The sequence below is a fragment of the Prionailurus viverrinus genome, chromosome B2 (genome assembly GCF_022837055.1).
Source record: "Prionailurus viverrinus isolate Anna chromosome B2, UM_Priviv_1.0, whole genome shotgun sequence".
Taxonomy (NCBI): Eukaryota; Metazoa; Chordata; class Mammalia; order Carnivora; family Felidae; genus Prionailurus; species Prionailurus viverrinus.
In genome coordinates, this window is record NC_062565.1 from 7,511,381 (window position 1) to 7,538,881 (window position 27,501).

At 45.7% G+C, this 27,501-nt stretch overlaps 1 protein-coding gene across 3 annotated transcripts in view; it reads right to left on the reverse strand.

Annotated features, from left to right (window-relative positions):
- Positions 1-27,501, reverse strand: part of LOC125165885 (uncharacterized) — an 821,026-nt gene that overhangs the window by 488,477 nt on the left and 305,048 nt on the right. For 2 of the 3 annotated variants that reach the window (XR_007152254.1, XM_047859334.1), the window contains one exon: positions 16,958-17,001. The gene's annotated coding sequence lies outside the window, so the exon portion shown is untranslated. Of the gene's footprint in view, positions 1-15,144; positions 15,201-16,957; positions 17,002-27,501 lie in introns of those variants that run through there. The other variant, XM_047859337.1, reaches the window with a different exon arrangement.

Below are 27,501 nucleotides of genomic sequence, written 5' to 3' on the forward strand. Positions count from 1 at the left end.
GTGGGGGTACCCAAGAGACCAGAAGGAAAGCAGGAGGGAGGAGGGGCCCAGGCTTGCATTCATCAGAGGGAGGCAGGAGAAACCTTCTGGAACATCCCCCTCTCCCTCCTGTTCCTCAACTCCAAGTCTGAGGTTTGGGACCGACCCCAGAGCCAGTGGGGCTTAAAGAGACCCTCCCTCCTCATCCAGTCCTGCCCACCCCAGCCCCCTCTGGGTCAGGCTGTGTGGCCGCTCCAGGCGCCTTCTGGTCATTGCTACGTTTGGCACAGAACGCTCACACTCAGTGAAAACAGGCCTCCAAAGGAGGAGGCGGCGACAGCCAGGAAAGAACCACTTTGCAAACAGACTTCCAAGGAGAATTAGCCTCTTGAAATCCCATGTGCAAAAGTTCACACCATCCAACAGCTGCTTCTTAGATCTCCAGGTTCTAAATCAGCCCCAAGCTCCTGATTTGCACACAACTTCTGGCCAATGGTGTCCCGCCCTCCCCTGCTTCCTTCAATCCTGTCAAGTGCTCTAGGTCAAAACCCGAGGTCCTAAACTTGTCCACTGAGAAGCATTTACTGTCCTTTCCAATGGTGTATTCCGTTGGTTGGAGAGGTTAGGATAATGAAGGATGGACTGCAGGCACACCTTTGGGTCCCAGCATGTGCGGACATCGTCCAGTCCAGCTCCCGATCTCAGCTCTGCGCTTTGGGACTCTGACCCACTGAACTCGGGACTTTTTCAGGGATGAGTAAGAATCCTTTCTCGAATGACTAGATCAAATTTTATGTATCCTTCTCCCCAGCCCCCCTCCCAAGCTTTAACCTGGCAGCTCCATGCCAAAAAGTCAGTTCCTGTTTCAGAAAAGCATTACCACGCTTCACCCCTGCCAAAGTTTACAGCATACTCACATCCTGCCGCAGAGAGAAGGCGGGAGGGAGGCAAAGGGAGTGGGGCAGCTGTTTTCTCAATAAACTGCAGCTCCAGAAACCTCCTGCTGCCTCCTCCACACCCCCAGCAGAGACTCAGGAAAAGCCATTCCTCCAAAGGCAAGTGCTGCCGAATGGAGCTGGCTCAGCCCCTCGACTCCCACACAAGTAACCAAGGTCCGTTCCCACTCACCCGGGGAGAAGGACACAGGCCAAAAGGTGACTGTTTCCTTGGACGCTGACTCCCATTCAGAGGGAACCCAAGAGACCTCCACCTCCTCCCCTCCCCACCCCACGCCCCTGCACGTCCAAGTTGAGGCACAGGGGACAACAAGCACCAGTAACGCATGACGAAGGGAGAGACTTTTCATCCCACACCTTCCAAGATGCTGGAAGGCCTCCCCAACGAAAGAGACACAGCTGCGGTCAACAAGCCACCGCTCCCCAACCGGCCTGCCCTCCTGAGCTCACCAACTGGGCTTCCCTCTCCCCTCCGGGGTGGGAAGGCTGGAAGGGAACCCGGGGCGGCCCACCGGGCCGCCCCGACTGGGCCAGCCCCACAGCTCTCACTTGCTAGCCTGGAAAACCCTGGGGCACTGCAATCAAAGAGCGGCTCCACCCAGGAGTACCTCTGATCATTTTTTCCCCTTCGAGTGGGCAAGCAGAGAAAAGGGAAAATGAGGACAAATGTGTTCAAAACAGAAAGACTGCACAACACTCGCTTGGGTTTGGGCAAGGACCAGATTACAGGCCCAACACCTCCATTTCTGTCCAAGTGGAAAGAGAAACTACAGGGTGCGACCTTGATCCAGCTGTGTGAACTCTGGTGCCCAGAGTCTCTGCCAGGCCCAGAGGATCAACATAACCCCAAATTGCTCCTGGGTCCCCAGCTGGCCTTTTTTTTTTTTTTTTTTTTAAATTCTTGATTCTTTTAGTCCTTTCTGGTCAACTGATTCTTTTTCTGCCCTGATTGTAATGCCTGTGGAATGAATGGTCTTTTAGCTTCCAAACTTACGTCCTTGTTGTGAAATGGTTCAGTATTGAAGACAGTACATGCATATGAATTTTTTTTTTTTTTTTAACTTTTTTAAACACAGAATCTGAAGCAGGCTCCAGGTTCTGAGCTGTTAGCACAAAGCCCGACGTGGGGCTCGAACTCCTGAGCCACGAGATCATGACCTAAGCCAAAGTTGGACACTGAACCGACTGAGCCACCCAGGCACCCCTGAACTTCTAAGAAGCCTCTCAGACCCTTTTTCAATGACTGAACTGTGACCAAGAAGGGGAATTGGTGAGAAGGTCACAGGTAACTATTTTCTCAGAAGAAGAAAAATCCCAATTTAGACAGCATTCACTTAAGGCCAGTGTCCTAACATGTTGCCCATCAGACTGTAGAATGGTGAAGAGTTGGCACATCTTGGGCAAGAATTCAAAGTCTTCACCCACCTCGAAAAGGAAGTTCAATCTAACCTAACTCACATTAGTTGCCTTTAGGCCCATCTGAATTCTACAAAACTGAAAAAGTTGGATTGCTTTAAAAGGCAAAACTTGCCAAAATAAAAATTTACAGTTCTAGCCAAGTAAAAACAAACTTCCACGTTAGTACAAAAATTCTACTTCTAGAGAATATCTAGTCTCCAACAGGTGTCACATACCTTTGCTACAATTTACATCGCACCATTCATTTACAACTCCCACACATACCTGTTTTTCTTCAAGTTAAGAGAAAATAAAAAGGTAGAATCTAATTAAGCCAACTCTTAATTCCCTATCAGTGCAATGTCATTTGGAAACCTGATTCTTTCCTCAGACTCTTCAGCATTTCCAGGACTATCTGAGCATAAGTGGAGGATAGGAACTGGAGAGAGCCAAGGAAGAGCTGGAAATGCCCAGCTGTCATGAACGGTCCCTTCCTAACCTAAAGCCTCCGCAGTGGGGATTTAAGAACTGATGGAGGGCTCGTCAAATAGACCACTCTAGGAAAAAAATCAGTTCATTTCTTTGGTTTTGACGGTACAACTGAACCAAGCTGTGGTAAACAGGAAATGTACCCACACAATGCTTAGGGAGCCCTCTCCTCTCCCTGCCCTTGGTGTGGCTCAGCATTTGCTCATCTCCATCACCTGTAAAGAATTACTTCCAACCAAGCAAGAGTACTTATCACCATAATAGGAATTCTGTTTGCTGTCTGTGAGGACCATGTGTTTCCACGTCTTTCTATACAATTGCAGTCACATAGCCTTCAAGTGCTAAGGGCCACAAGTTTACTATTTGGAATGTCGAATACTGCTTATCCATTGGATTGGATCCATCAATAAAAATACTTCTGATTCATCTTTTTCTCATCTTTTTCTCAAGTGGACATAGCTGTAAGAGTCAGAGGCAGCCAATCAGAAACCTCTATTTAAAGTCAATATTCTTGCTCATTTAGAATAGTGATTCACTCCCACTGACCACAAACCACTTACAGTATCTGCAGGAACTATAAATCCAAACTCCAACAACCAAACAATTAATCAATTGAGCAATCGCACACTCTCCCGAAGGCAGCCAACTCCTGGAGTACCTGGTATTGAATGGGGAAGGACCTGATGCAAGAATTTATATCCTAAGCCCAGAAAAGGACAGTTCCATGAAGATTATACCAAAGTACTTCAGGAGACAAAGGGGAGATGATACAGAAGTTCTACAATTACAAAGTTCACTATGTTCAAGGACCGCAAGGGATCTGCTCCACGCCTCAAGAGTGACTCAAGAATTTACCACGATCCAATAGAGTTTCCGGTCTGTAAAAGTAACAGAGCTCCACGTTTGCACTTTCCAGATAGAGAGTGGGCCTCTAGCCTCCTGGCCGTTTTGCACGACAGGCTTGGAAGTAATTATCTAGGAAGGTCCTGCCTGTCTCCATCTCTGGCCTTTCCAGAGACACGTAGGTCCTTCAAGAATGGCTAAGTGCCCCTGGAGTACTTGTAGGTCAGAGCATAGGAAAACATGAAAGCAATACAGGGGAGGAGCCCAAGGGGAAACTGCCTCACTAGACTCCACGTTAACCGAAACCATCCAAGTCCCGTCAGGCACCATTTTAACTGTCGACGTCCACCTCACCTACTGCTGCCATTTCAGACGGAGTGTCAGGGTTCCCTCGGTTACCCCTTAGCTTCTCCACTTGACCACAGTGTGCCCTGACTTAGTAGTGACAACACGGGGAAAGCTCACCGCCAGGATAGCTCTCACAGGAGTTAGGAGAAAAAATGGGCACCATCTTAAAGACGCTTACCCTGAAAAATACTGCTGGGAAATGACAATTTTTAAGTCTCTTACGGTGTGATTATGGCTACAAGCATGAAAAGGGGTTATTCTTAACGGAAATAGAAAATTAAGGGGCTCAACTCCAGGTAAGACAACATACAAACCAAGCTGGCAGCATTTCCCTCCCTGAAAAGCACTCATCAATCATTCTGCCTGCCTGGTGATAATGCTTCAGCAAACCTACCAGTGAAATTAGACTCTTGCCAATTCCTATGCATTTAAAAGAGGACAAATATGTCACACTATGCAAAACGTGTGATCAGAAAGACATTTAATTTTGAAGCAGGACGAGAAGCGTCAGCTAATACTTAGGCATTTAGTGCCTCTGAAACATACCCTTTTCGGGGTTCCTGAAATACACTTTATGCACTCAACCAATTTTTGTTTCTTCTGTAGTGTCCATTTGCAAAGGGACTTGGGAGGTACCAAAGACATGTGAGTGACATCATACTTGGGCATGAAACTCCAGGAATAAAAAAAGACACCAATTTCCAAAAAGAAAAAAAAAAAAAGGCAGCAATGCATTTGCCAGGACTTCCCTAGAAAGACAGCCACCACATCAGATCAGACACTTTTGCCTATGGGAACTTTTATTACAGCTCCTATCAAAAGGACGTGGGGGGGGGGGGGGGAGACAGTTTTCCGGTTTTCACAGGAAAAGAAGGATTTCCAAATTATGACTTCTGAAAGCTCAAGAGCAGGAATGACTTATTTGTAGTAAATATGAAACACAGGCCTTTCTCGGAATGTTTGTCTGCCCTGCAGTTATCTCTTACATGAAAGAGATAAATTATTAAGATTCAAACACAATACCCCTAGAAGGCACCGTACATTTCTGTTTAAAGCCTGAGGGTCGAGGCTTTAAATCACAATTCCAAGGGTAAGTAGGCAAACAGCATGCTCCTGGCTCCAGAGATAGGTGAGGTGGTTGTGCCCTACACCACAGGACACACAGGCTGGGTGGGTAGAGCCATCAACAGGACGCTGCCCAGTGGACCCCACAGTCAGAAGGGACAAGCTGCAGCCAACTCCCAGGATCAATGGCCTCACCGGGAACTGTGGGGACCCACACGGCCAACGTAAAGCAGGCTCTTGTCCAGCCCTTTTGTCATTTTGTCACGGGGTTTTCTCTTTAGCCCAGTGGGTCTTAACCCCCAGCCCTACAGGAAAATCACGGACAAAATTAAGAAAACAAACCACTTTCAAATATGCACATCGAGTTGAGAAACCAGTGTTCCATCCCACCTGATTTCCACCTCACTAATACAGCATCCGACCGCACCATGTAGACTTGTAATGAGAACTGCCAGGCAAGCTCTCCTTTGCTCTTTCGAGAAGCGCAGAGGCTCTCAAGGGGACAGGAGTACATCTTCCACCGTGTGCCAAGTCGACTCCCTGCAGCTGTGAGAAGTGCCCGAGTATGGAAGACAGCACACACTGGATGGAGGGCCAGCTCGCTCCCCTGCGGTGGCCCCCCCCTCCCCGCTCTCCACCCCACCCCCCTGCCTCTCACGTGGGTCACAGCCTGGTCCTGTGGGAAGGTGTGGGATGGAATCTTAGGAGATCTATCCAATTTCCTAGCAATCTGTAACACAGGCAAGAGCGCTCCACAGTCGGCCACTGGGATACAGATGCTGCTCACAAATCCCTCCACGGTCTCCCCCTCAACACACGCACACACCCAGCTGAACAGAGCCAAGCACATTCCCGCAACAATCCCAGTGAGGTGACTGCAAAAGCAATGCTGGGGATTGCACGCAGTTTTTGTCAGCACAAAAGCTGTATATGAGGAGCACCCTCCCCCCCCAACCCCACCACCACACATACACCCACATCAGCCACCTGCCTTTCTACCTGACTACTTCTCAGGTAATGACTAGGTCCACGGATAGGTCAATGGATACATGTTACCAGAACCTTAGGAAGATCTCAACCACAGGGATAGGATGTCCCTATACTACCAATAGAAATGATTCGTTTCCAGGAAAATCTGCGCATTCACTGATTTTTAAAAATACCTTGGGGGGGGAGGGGGAACGGCAACCTTTGACAATACAGAGCCATCACCAGAGTCTCCATTTTAAAGGAGAGTGCATGAAGTCCACCAGCAACAAAGCTAGAGGACAGCCGAGTTGGGATTTGGACAGAAGACTGGCTAACTCCAAAGCTCTTAGCCGTTTTCATAATCTAGTACAGTATAGATCTTCCATAAATAATGTACTCAAATACTACTCCTATCATCATTTAAAAAAAAAAAAAGGCAGGGAATTTGCATTCTTTGTTTTTTAATGTTTAGTTTTTGAGAGAAAGAGAGGGAGAGAAAAGAACGCAAGCACAAGCAGGGGAGGGGCAGAGAGAGGGAGGCACAGAATCCCAAGCAGGATCCAGGCTCCGAGCTGTCAGCACAGCGGGGCTCGAACTCACAAAGCCACGAGATCACTACCTGAGCTGAAGTCGGAAGCTTAACCGACTGAGCCAACCAGGCGCCCCTGCGTTCTTTGACTTTTAACCCAAGAAAAGGATTCATTACAGAGTGGTAGCGAGGGCTGTAGGTTTGGAATCTTGTCTGATATCAAGTGACCAGAGGCAGGTTACTGAAGACCTGAGCACTTTCGTTCTTTTCTGTGAAAAGAGAAGGGCGGTGTCCAGTTCAACACTGCGGGCAGCCTCAATCTTAGACTCCCTAAAGGTTAGCTTTCTTCTCTCCCTTGGCCAGTTTCCCGCTCTGTTCAACTAGGGGTAATAAATCCTATCATCCCACTATGACAGAAGTCCTTAAAAGGGCAGGGGCATAAAAATGGAAATACCCTGAAAAGTGATGCTTTTTAAAAAGCTTTGTTTCTGATCATTAGCACTTTTAATGGAGTCCTAAAAGAAATGATAAATTGTCACTTAATTCACATTGAGGAGTTCCTATGTAAGTAAATCTGAACTTGGTTATTTCATAAAGCAAATGATCCTGACTCATCTGTTTTTCAACTCTGAATTTTCTGTTTGGCTTGGCTTCGGTCTGGTCTTGACTCCTGCGTTTCCACAAGTCTTCCTTAAGTACCCATTAAGTGCTCGGGCCAATGGGGAATAAAAATGCTCGAAATAGGATTCTTGGGGCACCTGGGTGGCTCAGTCGGTTGAGCGTCCGACTTCGGCTCATGGTCTCGCAGTTCGTGGGTTCAAGCCCCGGGTCAGGCTCTGTGCTAACAAACAGCTCAGAGTCTGGAGCCTGCTTTGGATTCTGTGTCTGTCTCTCTCTCCCCTCCTCACGTTCTCTGTCTCTCAAAAATAGATAAATGTTAAAAAAAATAAAAAAGAAAAAAAAGAAAATAGGATTCTTACTCCCGAGAAAGGTAGAACATACAGTTGTGTTTTCTTCAAGTAGGCACACAGAAGATGTGCGGGCTGACCAGCAGGTCCAAATGGTGAGGAAGGGGAGTAAGGTGGCACTATTAAAAATTGGCAGAATATAGTCCCCTTATGGTCAGGGAACAGTTCTGCACCTTGACGGTGGGGATGGTTGCTTGATGAAAGGTCACAGACATAGGCACTTGCCCCGAAAAAAGAATGCATAAAGGAATTGATAAAACCCAAATAATAAGGTGTCTGATATATGGTGTTGTACCGACATCAATTTCCTGGTTTTGACAACATACTAAGGTTATAAAAGATACTGTGACCGGGGGAAGCCGAATGAGAAGGACAGGACGACCGTACTTATTGTAAGTTCTTCGGCATCCAACCACCCAAATAAAAAGTACTTGCAAAAAAATTTTTAAAAACCACCTATGAAGAAGTTTCCTCTAAATACATATGGAAAGAGGTCTAATATGTTTGGTTAAGTATAAAACAGGAAGGCATTACACAATGCATAGAATATGCTACCTTTCCTGTAAGGGCAGGAAGTATAGAATGGATAATCCTATTTCCTCTTGAGCAGCAGAAAGGGACTATGGAAGGGCCATGTAAGAAACTAAAAATAGGGGTTTAAGGAAGAACTTGGTTGATGAGGCTCAAGCATGGAAACTTTTTAGATTGGGGGGGGGGGGGGTTGAACCATGCAAATGTAGCACTATTCAAAACAAGACAAAACAAACCAAAAGAAAACCAAAAACAAAAAAAAACCATGAAAAGCAAAGTAACCTAATAAATGATACTATCGATGTAGAAACCTCCAGGTCAGGTTCTTTACTGAACTGTTACATACATTATTTTTCATCCTCAAAACAAAGGCCAAAGCCATTGAGGTCTCCACAAAAGGATAAAGCCAAGACTCAAAGGGTAGTTTCAAAATCTTTTGCCAACAATCCATGGTTTTACCCTTTAATCAACTCCTTACTTGGGGACTTGGAGAACACAGCATGCTGCTTCTTACCTTAATACCCTTGGATGTGACTTTTCCTCGGAGACCACACACACCTCTCACCCTCCTACCCAACCTTAAAAACCAGGCTCCTGCCTAGTTCACTTTTCTCCAAACTTCTTTCCTTCACAGGATGAGGAATTCTGTCTTACCTCTCTATCTCAAACTAAGTTACACAGATCTTAACCATTATTTCTTAATGGTCTTTAAATCCCCAGCATCTAGCAAAATGCCTGGCAACTATGACTCTCGCTCATAGAATGTTCCTTCAGCTACAAAGGATTCTTTAATCCTCACCATGAGCATTCAGAGAAATAGGACCTCATTAAGTGGACCCATTCATTTGCTAACAGGTCTAAATGATGATTCTTGGCTATTTTAGAATGAGTAGCTACAAGTACCTCTGAAAACCAGGATCTCAAGAAGATCTCAAGTTTAACTAGACCTAAGTAGATATTCCTTACAAACCAATACCAAATTTCTGAGTGACATTTATTCCTAATACTTCCGGTAAGTTCTTTCCAAAATAAATTCATACAGCAGTAGTAACACCTTTTATAAAAATATTTTTTAAAATTCCTAACCATAGCCTTTCTGAATTTCCTTCTCCAGGAAACGTGTTTACCTTTAAAAGGAGAAATAAAGGGCATGGTGTTCAGAAGAAAGCTTGGTCCTTTGGTGCTGACCTTCTAAAATATTTAGTTATCATTTAATATGGCATGGGTTTCTAGCTAGTCACACAGAACTGGCTTTAAAGGGTCTGTTCTCCTCAAAAAGATAAATGCTCAAGTGCCAGGTCAGTATGGCATAGTGGCAAAGATACACAGTCTGAAGTCACATGTCCGAGTTTAAGTCTGGGCTCCAACAAATCCTAACTTCGTCCTTGGTCAAGTGACGCCCGTCTGATTTTCCTTCTTTGTGAAATCAGGTTATCCTGGTATAAACACATTAGGATATTAGGGAATATTAGGGAATATTAGGATATTAGGGAAGATTAAATCACAGCACAAATAAAGAGCTCGGGAAAAGCCTACCATACCAAGGACTGAATAAACATTAACTAGTAAATCATATCCTAACTCTAAATATGGTTTGGGCCAGGGACACCTGGGTGGCTCAGGCAGTTAAGCTTCCAACTTCAGCTCAGGTCATGATCTCACAGTTCATGGGTTCGAGCCCCCGGGTCAGGCTCTGTGCTGACAGCTCACAGTCTGGAGCCTGCTTCAGATTTTGTGTCTCCCTCCCTGCCTCTCTCTGCCCCTTCCCCACTTGCACTCAGTCTGTCTCAAAAATAAACCTGCATTTTTTAAAAATTTGACTAGCATACATGCCCAATGAATACTGGCTACAAGGAGATTCTGTCTAGTTAACAATAAGCTATCTGAAAGACTCATCACCTCAAGATTGTTCTGGGAGAAACATTGAAAACACCAAAAATGTGAGAAGGTGTATTTTTGAGTGGTATGTGCGGTTACACTATTTTCCAAGAGATAAACCTCACTCTATAGAGACACGCACACCCCAAATCCTTATTTCCTGCTTTACTAATTGTTATGGGGTGCATGGGTGGCTCAGTCAGTTAAGCATCTGACTTCGGCTCAGGTCACAATCTCATGGTTTGGGAGTTCGAGCCCCACGTCAGGTTCTGTGCTGACAGCTCAGAGACCGGAGCCTGCTTGGTATTCTGTGTCTCCCTCTCCCTCTGCCCCTCCCATGCTCACATGCAGTCTCTCTCAAAAATAAACATTAAAAAAATTTTTGTAATAAAAATTTGATTAAAGAATGTTAATTTTGGAAATCATGCAACATTTCTTAATGAAGATTCTAAAACACAGGTTTTTACAAGAAGTCAGACTTTGTTTTAAAGAAAAGTTTATCCCAATGGGTCGCTATTAGAGAAAGTGGACCCTTAGGTCTAGTCAGGTGTGTTCCAAAAGGATTTTCAGTGCCATGTGTGTATCTGTTCCCTTAGGCCTTTAGGGACCTTCATAACCCATACCCCACATTAATTCTCATTAGCCTACACAAGAGGCTTTGTTAAAAACGATATGGAAGCACCTAATCAGTGTCAAAACCAGTATTTGGGTATCTTAATTGGAAAAAGACATTTCTCATGGGGAAACAATTCAAAAATATTGATTCTGAAGCAGACATTTGTATATCCATGTTCTTACTAGCAAGATTCACTATGATTCAAAGCCAAAGGGTGGAAGAAACCCATTCATGCTATTGATAAATGGATGGATCGATAAAATGGTCCACGCATACAAAGGAAAATGGTCTTAAAATTCTGATACATCCTACAGTGAACCTTGAGAACATTATGCTAAATGAAATAAACCAGACACACACACACACACACACACACACACACACACACACACACACACACGAAATACTGCAGGATTGCATTGATCAAATACCTCCAATAGCCAAATTCATAGAAACAAGTAGAATGGTGACTGCCAGGGCCTGAAGGGAAGGCACAAAGGGGAGTGAGCATTTAATGGGTCCAATTCCAGTTTGGGAAGACAAGCGGTACGGATGGATCACGGGGATGGTTGTACAAACATGTGGCACCCAGTACCACACAACTGTACATCCCACGCAGCTAGAATGAGAAGTTTTACATTTTACCACAAAAATTATTCAGTACCTACAACACATTCGAAAGCAAAGCCAGTCGTCGTCAATGAACTTGGGCTAAAGAAACAGCGTGTCTGGGTAATTAAGAGAGAGACCCTAAGGGACTGTAAATACAGCCTTAATTCTCTAATAAAAAGACACACAACTCCTCTTTGCTTTAGCGAAACACTTCCCCTTCTATGAAAGTTCATCTTCCCCCAAAATTACAGGGGGAAAATATTCAAACTCCACTCCTATTCCAAGTGCCAGTCACAGAACACGTCTGGCAGGACACAGATGCTGTCTTCAGCAGAGCAGTGGGAGCAAACACGGCAGGACCCAAAGCTACAATCTCAAAACTGAACTTGAGCCATCCATAATCTTTACTGTCAAAGCAATGCCTAATAAACTTCAGTTAGGTTAATCCCATTAAGATCTAACATTGTTATCCTTTTTTAAGTGCAAACACATTTAATTAGATCACAGGAACCGAGGAGGCGGCCGTCTGCTGCTCCCACTTTAGGATCCGTTTCTGAGGTCCTACGGACAGGAGCTGAACACGGATAGGACTACCTGCGTCTGGAATTTGGTTTCTCTTTCTCTTTACCTTTCCCTGGCAGCCTTACTTCCTGAAATTTGATAGTACCTACCCACCAAGGAGCTTCTGAGGAGAGAGTAGCTCTCTGGAAGTAAGGAAGAGAAACCCCTTTGCCCATCACTACCTTATCCCTGACACCCCTTCAGTGACAGAAGCTTTCGAGAAGGAGCCCTTCTGCAAAGTCATTGTGCTGCACATCGGACCATCCATTACTCTTCAAAACTGAAAAGCTAACTGGGCAGATCTGGGTCCCTAGAAAAGAGTAGGAATGTACATTAGAAGTTTGAGCTCAGGACTGAATGACAGAAAATGATTTCGGGGACAGGAAGATGGGACCGGTTGGTTGGAAAGTTGTAGTGGCTTTGACAAAGCAGAATGTTTTCCTCCATCAGGTTATAAATGGTCACTTTTGTAATACACAGGATACAGAAGGTAATGGGACCCACAATTGTTCAATTTGGGGACTGCCAGAAACCTGAATGATCAAAATCTGCTCACAGGAACGGTCTAGCAGATCTGTAACTTAATTCATATGTCTGCATGAAACATAAGGTCTACTTCATAAAGTCAACCTCTTGGCCTTGGTGTATTCATGTCATTTAATACGATCTGCAAGGATGAAGAAAGGTTTAAATTTCAATTTACTTTTTTAATGTTTATTTTTGAAAGAGACAGAGCATGAGTGGGGGAGGGGCAGAGAGAGGAGACACAGAATCAGAAGCAGGCTCCAGGTTGTCAGCACAGACCCCAATGCAGGGCTAGAACTCACTAACCACGAGATCATGACCTGAGCCAAAGTTGGACACTCAACCGACTGAGCCACCCAGGTGCCCCAGGTTTCTGATTTTTCGGAGGGGAGATTTTTTTTTTATTTCATTCTGATTATAGGTTTCGCTAGAATTAAAAACAGGTGGCATATGAAGATTTGGGATTTCTGGCAGCAAATTTGCATATCAACAGAAAATATTTTTTAATCACATAACTCCTATTGTGATCACATGAATAGCTTCATTTTTCTCTTAGTGAGAAAAAAAAATTTTTTAAAAGGTCTAAGAATCAGAAATCCTCAAGGCCAACACCTCAACCTGCTGTTATGCTGAGGAATCAGCACAGCACAATTGGGGCGATACATAAATGTGTATTTTCCTAAAAGGCACATTGCACAGTCGACCATAACCAATCAGATTTTAAGCGTCTGCTGTCAATTAAGAATAAATAAATTCCTGAATGATTTTTCCCCCCATTTTGGAAAATGAAATTGGGTCTTATTTCGGCCACATCTGCCATCAGCAAGGAGAAAGAAAAGGCAGGAAATAAAATAACCATGGGCGTCAAGAAAAGCTTACCTCCTCCCCATATTTTTTATTGGAAAAATAAAATTTGTTTTCCAGTAAGATATTTCACTTAAAAAAAAAAATCTGTTTCTACTCAAAGCTAGAGTTCTATTTATTTTTAAATGAGGCACAGGAAACCTCCCAAGTGCAACTCAGATTTACATCTGGCTAATCCTTCAAATGTGACCGACCAAGTTCATGCTGTTTATTTCTGAGTTCTGTGATTTTTGGAGAACACGTGTGAGAGATAGCAAATTAACTACTGCTAGTCAGCAGCAAGCCAGCAAAGGAGGTCTTGGGAAGCAAGTGGGAAGAAATCCTGCAAGTCAATTTCTAATCACAGTTGCCAGAAACTTGGGGGGAAAGGCAAGAAATCCGGCCAAGAAAAATCAGTGGTAGAACTTGTTTCCCTTTTTCCATGGAATATTTCAACACTCAACCAACAAATACAGCTCAATTTTTCCTTTCCGCAACTTCAGGACTGCGAGGAAGGTTCTGGCCTCATTGATAGCCTCAGAAACATTAAAACGGCCCACACCGCAGGCCACCAGGGTCTCCGAGTTCCTTTCCTGGAGCCATCTCTACTTACGAGAGGGGAGAGGGAGAGCTTGCAGAGGTGACAGGGCAGGGGTCCCTCACATGCCACAGAAACACACATCGTCCCCCCACAGGACACCCACAGGGGAGCAGACAAACCACAGTCCAGTCTCCTTATCTAGAACTGGCCTCGGCTGAAAACAAAACATAACTTAAGAACCACAGTTTGAGGGGCGCCTGGGTGGCTCAGTCGGTGAAGCACCCAACCCTTGATCTCCGCTAACACTGTGATCTCATGATTCATAGGTTCAAGCCCCGTTGGCAACAAAGAACTTGCTTGGGGTTCTCTCACTCTCCCTGTCTCTCTCTCTCTCTGCCCCTCCCCCACTGAAGCTCTCCCTCTCAAAATAAATGAGCTTAAAAAGACAAAACAGCACAGTTTGAAAAGCACCTATTCATTTCAAAGGTAAGCCCCCGGAAAGGACACTCTTGCAATGCATTTCCGTCTGCTTACCTCAATCCCAAACCAAACCCATTACTGGTTCTGAATCACCGCCACAAGGCGTCACCTGGAGAGGTTTTAGGCCAGACCTATGCTGACGCTGAGACCGACCCCACCCCCTCCGCACCACCCACTCCCAACTCAACGGACACTGGAGTTTCTGGAGGTCAGGCCAGGTGACCAGCATCCTCTTAAAAGCCTCCCAGGTGGTTCCCCTGTGTGGCCCGCAGTTGAGAACCCCAGCCCTTAAAACTGCGGGTTTTCTTAATGTTGTACTTATTTTTCCAAAGAGACAGCATGAATGGGGAGGGGCAGAGAGAGAGAGAGACGTACAGAATCTGAAGCAGGCTCCACAGAGCCCCACGTGGGGCTCGAACTCACAAACCACGAGACCCTGACCTGAGCCCCAGAGAACAGCACTCTTTTAAAAAGGAGGTTACTCTACCATACACACTCTAAGAGATGACCTCTAAGGTCACTCAGTCTGTCCCGGTCGCTGCCTCGGAGGCTGCTATCGTGCCGGCTTCCCCTTGTGGAAGCAGGCTGCACTCTCCAGCCTAAGACAGAGGCGGGCTTGGTCCAGGCCCCGGGAGGCAACGAAAGGCCTGAACTCCAAAGCGGGAATTCAAAAGCAAAAATTCCCACTTCCATCTACTCAACACAACACTCCTGACACCAGACGCGCGTGTTTTTCCACACCAAGCAATTCTCCAAAGCTCCTTGGACGGGGACAGGGGGTACGGAGGTTAATTCAATCCGGACACCGACCGCCCCAAGTTAGCACGGGCCCCCCACATCAAGGGTCCCGTCTCACAGGACCGCCCCCACCTCCCAACGCCAATTCCAAGTCCTAGTCACCACCTGCAACCCTGACCCACCAGCTGCAGGAATCGGGGGTTCCCCAAACTCCTTCCTCAAGTTCCCTCACTTCCTAGAACAGCTCGCGGGACTCAGGAAGACAGTTTACTTACCAGATGACCAATTTGCCAAGAAGGCTACGGTTCAGCAGCAGCCGGACGAGAGGCCCAAGGCGCCGCCCCGCCCAGCTCCGAGCACCTCCGCAGGTTCGAGCCAGAAGCACTCCAAACCCCTTCTTATAGGGTAGACTTAAGGAACTAAATGATTGGCGCCTGGTGTTTAACTCAACCTCCAGCCCCTCTCGCCTCCCCGGAGGTCAGGGGGTGGAGCCTGTAAGTACCAATGCTCCAAACACACGTGGTTCCCCTGGCAACCAGCCCCCATAATTAGAGGCTTTCCCCCGAGTCGCCTTATTAACATACACTCAGGTGTGGTTGAAAGGGGCTTGTTTTGAATAACAAAACTTACGGCTCCAGAGCGGTTTCCAGGGCTGGCAACAATAACCAAATATTAAAACAAAAGATGCTTCTATTAGGTTTGGGAAGTTACAGGGCTCTTAGGAGCTCTGGCCTGGAGCCAGGGGCGAAAGACCAAACTATAGACTTCTTCTGTCACAGAGACCCAGGTGTAAGTGCACCATCTTGGGTTATTTGGAGCATCGCGGGATATACTGCTGTGTTAAACACAAAGACCAAACATCAAATAGGGTGTGAAAAGAGTATACCATCGTGGTCTTCCTTAGACCAGTATTTCTCCTAAGGCTGCCGTGCATTCGCATCACCTAGAGAATGACCCCCCCCCCCCCACCCGCGATCTGTGGTTCAGTCCCTCTGGGGTGGGGTCCAGCATTTCACGTAGTCTCCGAGTGCAGCTCAAGTCAGGACCACGCTTGAGAGCCACTACTCCAGCCCACAGTGTGGCCTCCAAACATACGCGATACCAAACAGGGATTTGTGGGGTTTTTTTTTAATTTTTCGCCAGTTTTATTAAGACATAATCGATATGTAGCATAGCGATGTGATGTTCACATACTGTGAAATGAGTTATCATCCATCATCTCAGGTACAAAAAGAAAAAAAGGAAAAGAAGGGAAAAATGTTTTTTCCTTGTGATGAGAACTCTTGGGATCTACTCTCCCGACAACTCTCAAACACACCCTACAGCAGTGGTGACTATAGTCATCTTGTTGTATGTGACACCCCTAAGATTTGTCTTTATAGTATCTGTCTGCACAATGGGAATAGTGAACACACTGGATATGTGACATAACAGAATTACTGTTAACTACTGTTCTGGGTGTGAAAACAGTATTATGTCTATGTTTAAAACAAAGAGTTCTTATCTTTAAGAGACATACATTGAAAAAGCTTTTCAAGTTTATTTTGAGAGAGAGAGAGAGAGAGAGAAAGAGTATGTGCAAGCAGGGTAAGGGCAAGAGATTGAGAGAGAGAGAATCCCGAGCAGGGTCCACACTGTCAGCACAGAGCCTGATGTGGGGCTTGATCTTACAAACCGGGAGATCGTGGCCTGAGCCACAACCAAGCGTCAGAGGCTTCACCCACCGAGCCACCCAGGTGCCCACACATTGAAAAAGTTCTTAAAACACTACAGATAGTTGACATCTGCCTTGTACCCAAACTCTCTCCTCATGAGCAAACCCTTACCCTGAAGGTAGGGTTCACCATTCTTGTGCATGTTTTCTAGCATTACAACGTGCATGCGTGAATACATAAAAATAAAACCGAAAACATAACAGAATAACAGCACATATAGGAAACTAAAATAAACAAACACCCAAGGAGAGCAACCAGGGAAATGGTGGCCATTGGGATCTTCCAGGAAAGGGCAAGCACAAAGAACCGTAACCACAAAGGGAATCGCTATGATCCTTTATCTGGAAACTTCCTCATGCGAGAAGTCTCTTACCTGAGCATGCTGGGTGCCAACGCTTCTGTAGTCACCTGAGAGTGCTAGGAAAGAAAGGGAAACTGAGTCATAAGTTGGAAGAGTAATCAGAAGGACACAGCAGAGTGACATTTCAGTACACATCTTGGCCTACCTTGAAGGTGCTAGAGGAACATTTGAGAAGTTGATTCTTTATTAAACACGTTAGAATGGTGTTGGACTTACCTGCTCGGGGACCATTCCATGCCAGGCACTCACCACGGAGGGCTAAGCCCTCTTTCTACGTGGAATAAAAGCTAGAAGCACCCAATAACCTGGTCTTAGTGCCCACTCTGCTACTCCTATTATAAGGCACTGCAAGCACATCACTCCCCCTTTCTGGGGCTAGACTTCATTATCTGAAAACTGAAGGCGGGTAGAGATCCATAATGACTACCAAAGCCAACAGTGCATTGCTACACGTGAAAAAATACTAGCCCTGGGACGTCGTCAGAAGCAAAGAGAGAAAGCTAACACAAATATATGTGCTAGGCCCTATTCTATAGCTTATTTCATTTAACCTCTAAAACCATTTTTGTAAGGCTAGTCTCAAGAGTGACAGAAGGCCATGGACAGAGAGAGAGAGATGGACTGAGAGTATGCAGTAACTTGCCCAAGGTCGTAGGACTAGCAGGAGCAGAGCCATAGATCAAAACCGGGAGCTGGCTGACCCCAGAAGGAAGTTCTTCCCACTACACCATGGGCGGTTCACGGAGCACCATCCTGTTGCTGGTAGAGTCACATCAAAGCCACGGTGAACTCTGACTCCAGAACTTACAAAGGCGTGCAAGTTTATATACATCAAGGGTTAAGTTTGCTTCCCGTGTCCAGACTTCCCTTTTAAAAAAATCTGACATGTTTTAAAAATGTATTTGATTATAAAAATAATTGCCCGATAACACATCCCGCAAAATTAGCTTATAATGTGTCTAATTTTTTTATCCAAAAACTTATATCTTCCTTTCTCTAATATTCTTCATTAAAACAAAAACAAAAACAAAAAAACAGCACAGCTTATAATAGCAGGTTATGTCTGGATACAAGGAAGAAGCTTGGAGGGTTTCTTTTTTCCCCTTCCTTAAAATTTTTAGAGGCTACACCCCAAATTATTTATGTTCTAAGCGCCTGGTTCCAAAAGCAAAGTTACTGGCAAGTCATGAAAGATTTAACTATTTCACATAGCGGCTACCTTTTTTTTTTTTTTTTTTTTTTAATAATATTCTAGAGATTAGAAATAGACCACGTGCCTATTCGGCCAAGGCAGCAAAACAGCTTCAGTGGGTGAACACACCACATAAAGCAACCGTCTGGCTCTCCGGGGCTCAAGGTCATTTTTCACTCCATGTAGGGATTCACATAATTGGCTACGCACATTCGTCCGCTGCATCAGACGGCAAGACAACCGATTAGATGGATCAGCCGTCTGGTGTAGGGACCCAGCTTCTCTGCTCCCTCCAGGCTCAAAATAATTCAGCACCATCAACCTCCCCCATTAGGTACAATTAATTTTATGAAATGGAGAGCATGAGCTTGGGTAAGGAAAATGGCTGACACGCGCTTCGCGCCGCAGAAAAACATCAACTGTGCCCGCGACACCGGCTTGCCCGAGCTCCCGCTGACCTGGAGGTGCTAACGAGGGACTTGTGCAGGGACTGCGTTAAAAAGTCTCCCACACTTAGCCAGGCCTGACCCCAATCCAGACTCTTCTCCCACGCCACAGCGGGAGGGCCTCACTAATTGGAATGTGCGGGGCACGTGGCCAGAACGATGTTTCACGAGCAGACACCCGCGCGGCGTCCTCAGCGGCTCCCGCGCGCGCACGCTCGGATCTCCTCGTTTTGGAAGACCTAAATGTGCACCATCAAAGTGGGCTTAAGAATTAAAGTTGTGTGGTTGTGTGGTTAAAAAAAAAAAAAAAAAAAGGTGGAAATGGTTTTTGTAAGCACAGATTTCCCCGTAAGACTGGAGGTATTAACCAGACACAGGAACAACAAAGATCCGTGGTGAAAAGGGACCTTCTAATCACATTAGCTTGTAGTTCTAAAGGAAAACAGTGGCTCTGAATTTCCCTTTATACATAGCAACTTCAAAAAAATCCCCATTTTCTTAGTACATCTTTATGTAGGCAAGACTGCGTGCCTTTGAAGCCTCAACACAAAACAAACAAGACTCTTTACAAGTCCTGTCTGACCACCCAGGGAGAATCAAATGGTATTTTTTTTTTCTCCAGTAGGCCACCCCGGGATGCCGCGAATAAAAAGGAAAGGGAGAAACTCATCCTGCAACGGGCATGTACTTTTCTAGTGGAGTTATTACACTGTTTTAATCTAAATATGATGGTATAGTTTTCCCTAGCAAAGCCAAAGGACATCTAATTATTCACGTATGGAATAGAAGAAGTTTTGAAATAGCAGGAAACGGGTTAAAATCAAGGCAACAGCAGAGAACGGGGGGAAGATAAAGGAGTTTTCATCTCAAAATCCCAAAAATCGAGTAGGGATTTTTAAAGTGCTGATGCTCCGAATGGCAGCACAGGGGCCCCGGGGGGGGGGGGGGGGGGGTGGGCAGAGGTTCCTTAGAACAGAAGCCCTGGGAGGAGACCTCTCTAGGGCCAGACTGCAGGAGACACTACAGAAGGCAGTTTCTGGGCACCACACTGAAAAGCGTAGTTGCACAAAAGTACTTTAGAAGCCTAAGAAGGTCTTATAGTCATAAACATCCTGAAATGTGTTCCTCCAGTCATGTTGCGTCCCTGCACCCAAATCACTGTGTGAGCCAAAAGAAAACCAGATCCTGTAGCCAGACATCGGGGAAGCCCAGTCATGTTCCCAGGCTTGGTTTCTGCTGCTAACACTGGGGTGCACAGTGCCCCAGGCACACGGACGTCCCCTGCTGTTCCTCACGTACACAGGGCCCTTCGGCCTGGCCAGGCCTGCGCAGGTGGTCTTTTCTCCTGAAATGCCCTGCCATCCTCGACTCTGGTGACTCAACCTTCAGGACAGAATGGAAGCAAGTTAGTAGACCTCCTCCTGAATTGCACCTCTGCCCCTCAACAGCCTGGTAGCCTTGGGCAAATTACTCAATCCTACTCCCTGCCTCACTTTCTCCATCTGCTAAATGGGGATCTGAAGCCTGCCTCACCCTTAGGACCTAAAGTGACCTGCACGTAAGGACAGTCATCAGCTGATGCTCATTAACTTCCTAAGTGTTACATCCCTGCACGGGAATTACACCACCTTTGCCCACTCCCGCCGGTCTTCCTTAACACCCACAGCTGAAAACCATCTCCCCCTTCTCTGAATTCCCTTCCCAAACTCACTGCAGTGGTGTTTGGTGCCCCGTCCCTCTCCGCACGCACCGTCACCACCCCCTTCCCGCCACCACCCACACCAGACTGTGTGCTCTTTGGAGGCAGGACCCGTGTGTAATTCGTGTCTGTATTCTTTCCAGTGTCTCACACATAATCAAATATAACAACCTCAGGATTCTAGAACGAACAGTCCCCTTTAAATATTCTAGACAAAACGCATTATTCTATAAATAAGAAAACCGAGTCCCTGTGAGATGAATAACCACACTGTTGCTAAGTAGTAGAACCTCTTCCTACGTGACCAACTTGAATGGCCAGGTGGGTAAGTGGATGAAGAAAAGGACGGATGGATGGTCAGACAAAGGGACAGACCAACCAGCGATCAGCTACAAGATCCAAGATATCGTCAGCAATTCAAACCCTGGGGGGCTGTGTACTGACCCACCATATAATGGCCACTTCACCACTCATGCTTAGTTCGTCTACTAAACATCTCGCTAAAGGTTTATTTATTCGTTTTTTGAGAGAGAGAGGGAGAATAGGGGAGGGGCAGAGAGAGAGGGAGACAGGGACTCCCAAACAGGCTCTGCAGCTGTCAGCAAGGAGCCCGACGTGTGGCTCAAACTCGTGGCATTGAGATCATGACCCTGGGCCAAAACCAAGAGGCAGACACGTAACCGACTAAGCCACCCCGGCACCCCGACTAGTAAACATTTTTAAATGTCATTTCTTTGAGATTCCTTATGAAATCCAGATCGAGAAAATTCACCATGCAAAAGGATTTGAAAGAGTATTCTCCTTCGACAGTAGAATCTCTTAATGCATAATTGTGTTCCAAACTGTTCAAATAAACAACAGCTCACCTTCACCTCGTGTAGCTTTTCTTTTCCACCTTGTGTAGCTTATTCATGCCACGGCTTTCACTGAAAGCCAATACCATGCGCCGGGCACGTGCCTGTCCCCACAGGAAGCCCACAGGCAGAGCACCCCTGGGAAGAGCTCACAGCTCAATACCATCTCTCCTTCCCCTCCATTCTGCCCTCTCCATCTGTCCCTACACGTATTCCGTAAAGTGCAGAACCGGCAGGATAAACCCCACCACAGAGATAACGAGGGGCAGATTGCAAAGCACTGGGTAAATGCTGAAGTCTGAAGGTCTGGGACATAGGAGCCCATGTCCCTTCCCTCTCCAAGGCTCAGGAAACAGTGCAGACCTCTCAGGTGGCAGGAAACTCCAAACTAGGATCTGGGGCATAAGAAGAATTTCCCAGAACACCTGCTCACTGAGCCACACGACTGAGAGGAAACAGCCCAAGAAACACTCTGGACTGTTGCTGCGCCATGTTTAAAAATGTCCTCCCCTGTCCGTACCTGTCGGAACTCTTCAACTCGCTGGAAATGTGGTGTGGGTAATACATCAAGGAGAACACTTATGGTGTGAGATTGTTGGTAGTGGAGATAAGCTACAGAGGACAAATCCACCGCCACTGAAGACAACGCGCACAAAATTGCCCTGGCATTGTGCTAATCACTGTCCTCTCCCTCGTGAGGTTCCAGGATACTCCAGGGGCATCTGAGGTCATTAAACAAGGCATTTCCTGTTGCACAGGACCTAGCTGAGGTAACTGTGGTGACAGTTCAAATGTCGCACCATCAGAAGTTCTATCTGGCCACCCCATTGACGATAGCATTTCCGGCGACATCTCTGTTCCCACACTCTGCTTTATCTCGAAAGCGTTTATTGTTACGTGAAATTAAATTATATCTTTCTTTTTTTCATCATTGTCAATCTCTCCTGCAAAAACCGAAGCTTCTTCAGGGCAACGACTCCGTTTTCTTCACTTCTACATTCCCAGTATCTGGAACTGTATCTGACGCAAGAGAGATGGTGAGTGAATATTTAAGTGGAATGACTGCAATCCACTTCCCAGATCAGAAACCTGTCAATGCAGACCCATCGTTACCAAGTCACTGACAACAGCGGTTTCTCTTCTGTTGAAAGTCACACCCAGTTGGAACCTGGCTTCTCTCCACGAATGCCTGAGGTGACTACTTGGGAATAAACCCAGAGAAGGAAGGAGGTGCTTCTAATAACTATACTGGGATAGCAGGTGCACAGTGAGAGGGATGACGCTTTCATCTGTAGTTTACAAGGGTCTGCTGTCATGCTGAGTGTAAGACAAAGTTACAGTCTTCCTAAGAAAGAGTACACGAAGGAGACTAAAATCAGGTTGGGGGCACCTGGGTGGCTCAGTTGGCTAAGCGTGTGACTCTTGATCTCCGGGTTGTGAGTTCAAGCCCCACATTGGACGTGGAACCTACTTCTAATTAATTAAATCATCTTTTAGGCAAAATCTAGAACTGCTCTAACTACTAACTTAGCAACATACAGGTTTTTCGATTCAAAATTAACTTTTCACAAGCACATTTGCTCAAAGAAAAACTTCAGTTCCCTTGCAGCCTGAAAGAAACACATCATTCTTCCTGCTACTTCAGGAAGAACTCAACCACGTAACAATTCCATACTGGCTCTTCTCTTGTCTTTTCCCCAAGACTGAGACATTTTCTCAACAAAACTGCTTTAAAGGGATACATGGTAAGTAATAAGCTGCAATACCACCTAGAGTTTATAGTGACCCTATAGACGGGACGGTCTATTTATATGCTTTTCCAGTAGGGATGGTCTATTTATAGGCTTTTCCAGTAAAAAAGACACAGTAGGAACACTAGAAAATGTTGTAGGATTTCTCCCTCTGTACAGAAGCAAGCCTTGGGGCACCTGGGTGGCTCAGTCAGGTAAGCATCCAACTTTGGCTCAGGTCATGATCTCACGGTTCTTGAGTTCGAGCTCCATGTTGGGCTCTGTGCTGACAGCTCAGAGCCTGGGGCCTGCTTCGGATTCTGAGTTTCCCTCTCTGTCTGACCCAACCCCGCCCACACTCTGTCTCTCTCTGTCTCTCAAAAATAAATAAATGTTAAAAAAATTTTTTAATAAAAATTTTTAAAAAGCAAGCCTCCACTTGCTCACGCGTTCAAATGCTGATTTGATGTATGTCCACCACCCCTGAAATGGTCCCCAGATACAGGAAGGAAAAGAGTGGGATGTTTACAGCCTAGAAGAGGAGCAAACCTAAGTAGCTGAGGACGAAAGGGAGAGAGGAGGAGAGGCAGGGGACAGGACTGGAATAAACGATTAGGCAGGGGGGACAGAGAGTCAAGCCAAGAGAGAATGCAGCCCCAAATGACCTTCGTGTACCCCAATGACATGGAACATCTCAGACGCCCCCAACCCAGGAATGAATTTCCAAAGCAGACACTCCTGGAAGAGAATTTGTGCCATTTTTCCTTTCTCTTAAAGAATGGCAGTAGCATTTGCCAAAATAGGTCCTTGACCGCCCATCTATCTTCTTCCCCGACCCCCCTCACCACCCCCCTTCCCACCCAGCCTCCAGAGCTCCCTGCCTACCTATCATCCTAAACAAACCCGTTTGGATTCTCAGTCTCAATCACCATCGACCACAACAAAGACGTTTGTGAGAGCTGGTCTATGTGAGGCCCCATGCTAGACATGGTACAAACCCAAGTTAACAGACTCTGTCCCGCCTTTGAGGAGCTTTCCAAAGAGATTATTGTTTGGTTTTATAAATTTTACCACCAGAAAAACTCTGGGTACGTGTCCTTTTAACAGCAGGTCTGTGACTTTGGATACAAAGAGCAGCACATTTTATAAGCCCCTGTAAATCAAAGTGAGTTCTCTCGCACTCGAGCACCGTCTGCCCATGTGAGCACAAAATGGATTTCTAAGCCATGAAACCAACTCTTTTTGAGGAATGTCCTCCTTTCTTCTTTTGCCATTGCACTGGAGTTGTTTTTGCAATCCTGAAATAGCACGGTTTTATTCAGGGCACAGCCAACCAGAGCTCAGAGAGTATCTAAACCATGTCTTACTGACACACATTAAATAATTACACCCCAGGATAATTATGTTGGACACATTGTGTCACCTATGGAAATGTTCAGGTGCAAAAACATACTAAATGGAAAACAGACAGGGGTACTATGGTTTCTGCTTTTCCCGGGGCGGTGGGGGGAGGCAGGTGATGGGGGGAGGGAGTCTTCCTTTCAGTAAATCCGTGTTAAAAGTTAAATTATCTTTAAGGCATTTCTATTCTTATGCCGTAAAATACCATCAGCTGTGAGCTACTTTAGTTCCAGAACATTTGATATTTTCAGTTTTCCTGAAGATCAGAAGGACTTTCGGAATAATGTATTTTTCCCTCAACAAAGGGCATCTGCAAAGCCTAGTCTGTTGCAAACAAAATCATTCTGCCAGTCTTAATGTATTCTTTTCAGGAAAGCCCTGTTCAGAGAATTCCACAGAAAAAGAAAAAAACAAAAAGAAAAAAATCAGTAGCCCAGGAAAGCACCAATCTAAACTAGGATAGCTTCTTGTAAATAGATGAGGCCAAAGTACCTTCAATATGTTCTAGATATTAGACTGGGGGGAGGGAGGGGAATAAGAATAACGATCTTGAATATTACATATTTTTCACATCCCCTTGATGGACCAATATTAAAGCAAATATTTGAACGATTTGCCAGTCTTTCAAAGAACATGTCACAGAAAAGCCACTTTTGGAATCCAGCTAGAAGACAAAAACATCCCTAAGGTAGGAAATATAAAATTGCATCACTGTTGTTACTGAGAACAATAACCCCAATAACAAGAATATAGTATGATATTAATACAACAAGGCCCCTTTCATCCAGGACTCAGAATATTTTGTACACACCCTCTGTTGAGAGGATGACACTCAAATATGAGGAATTTTAATGATTTCTCTCAGGTCACCCGTCATCTCCAGTGGTAGACCAAAATATCTGTAAATACTTGATTGTGGTTTCCCGATGTAAAGGCTCAACCATATAACTTTCAATTAATAATTTGGGAATCCTATTTCAGAGCCATTTTCAAGGAAAACCATATTAGACTTTCCGTTAAATTCTGGATTTGCCCCTTGTTCTGTTTCCATTACTCCCACCATAGCCCAGGCAAGGGGTAGGATAACTGGGAAAGCTTTCTGTGCTCTCCCTAAGGAATCCATCAATATCTCCCTCCCCGCCACCCCATTTCCCTCTAGCACAGGATAGTGAGCAAAACCCCCTCACATACCTGTTTCAGCATATCCTGCCCCAGGACAGGAACCAAGATGTTCCCCCTTCCCTATCAGAACGTTTAAATTTCCCATCGTTCATCTGATGCTTCTGTCATCCCTCAACACACACCAGACACGGAGACGTCCCCAGGTCTCTTCTTTGTTCCATTTGTTCATGCTACAGTGACCTCTGCCCAGAAAGCCATCCTCATTTCCACTGGCCTTCGTTTCCTAAATACACACCCAGTGATCAAGATACTCAAGTTGAAAGGAACCTTGGAGCCCACTTAGTGTAACCAGCCGCCCTATCCACACAGCCAGCATTGGTGAGATTCAACCTCTCCTTCACGTTGTCAGGAATGAAAACTTCATTGCTCTAAGAAACAGTGCTCTGTTGGGCATTTTAATGGTGAGGGAACTCTGGTCTGCGCTGAATTCTTGTACGGTCACTGGGACATGCACCCAGCAGGCCCAATTCTGCACCCCAGATTGATAAGAAATCAACTTGTTCTGCAACAAAATGGCCTCAGCGATGTTTGAAACCCACTGTGATGTTTACCCTGAATCTTCTCAGCACCAAGTGCAAGGCCCTTCATTCCTCGTGAGACCTGGTATCGAGATCCTTTGCCATCCAAATGAAAATCCTCTAATTCAGTGCTTCCTAACGAACGACTCATGTCATTCACACCCAGAAAATAACAGCATCTGTATAGCACAGGGGGAAGAAAGGCAAGGGTTTGGGGCAGGATTGTGGGCAGGGAGCCCTAGCACACCTAGAAACCACGTGTAGGACCAGGACAGCAAGCACTGTGCTAACTTCACTCGTTACTCTTTTAAAGTCTGTCATCTGCGGGCGCTCGAGTGGCTCGGTCCGTTAAGCATCCAACTTTGGCTCAGGTCATGATCTTGCAGTTTGTGGGTTTGAGCCCCGCGTTGGGCTCTAGGCTGACAGCTCAGAGCCTGGAGCTTGTTTGGATTCTGTCTCTCCCTCTCTCTCTCTGTCCCTCCACTGCTCAAGGTCTCTCTCTGTCTCTCAAAAATTAATAAACATTAAAAAAATTTTTTTCAGGGGCACCTGGGTGGCTCAGTCGGCTAAGTGTCCGACTTCGGCCCAGGTCACGATCTCACCATTCAGAGTTCGAGCCCCACATCGGGCTCTGTGCTGACCCCTCAGAGCCAGGAGCCTGCTTCCGAGTCTATGTCTCCCTTTCTCTCCGCCCCTCCCCCGTTCTCTCTCTCCCTCTCTCTCTCTGTCTCTCAAAAATAAACAAACTTGAAAAAAAATTTTTTTTAATTTTTTTCATTAAAAAAAAATAGTTTGTCATCCAAAAGCACAGACCATCTCAAATCCAATTTATTTCATCCAACTTCCCCCTGGTAACTAAAGCCAACACTCACTTTTCCTCTTCCTGATGACTTAGTGCACAGTATCTGCTTCAGCGGGATTTGACGTTTGACACTGTGACCTTTGACTCCTATTTACTCCAGGATTTTCCTAAGTGACCATCTAATTTCACGTGTCGGATTCACTTTCTCAACATGACCACGTGTCATCGTCATGATCAGTATGCCCGTGGGTACAACCATACAGGTCTGGGCACACAGTAGGGCCTCCTAAAAACATGTGCGGGGCTGAGGACACAGCCCCGGGACAGGAAAGCATGGCTTAAAGGCTCTGGTCCGTCTGGTTCACAAGATACAAACCTCTCACCTGTAGAGGAAGTTTATCGTCTGGCTGTTTACTCAGGCGGAATCTAAACAAGGACACAGACTTTCAGACTGGAAAACTCAGGGCAAATAAGCACTTCCAGACAGGTCCAGACTGGGAAGCAGGGCCGTGGACCGCCCTCTCCTATCCGGGTTGTCAGGCCCAGCCTCTCATCGCTGCAGTTATAAACACTATTAAATGATGTCCCATAGTTTTACTTAAAGCTCTGTTTGCTTTCAGATTAGACTTTAACATTTAATAAATATCCCATCAGAGTATGGTAGGAGTGGAGAGTAATTTGATTTAAGCTTTATTGCGAGTATGAAACTCAAGCCGTGCTAGTTAAAACAGG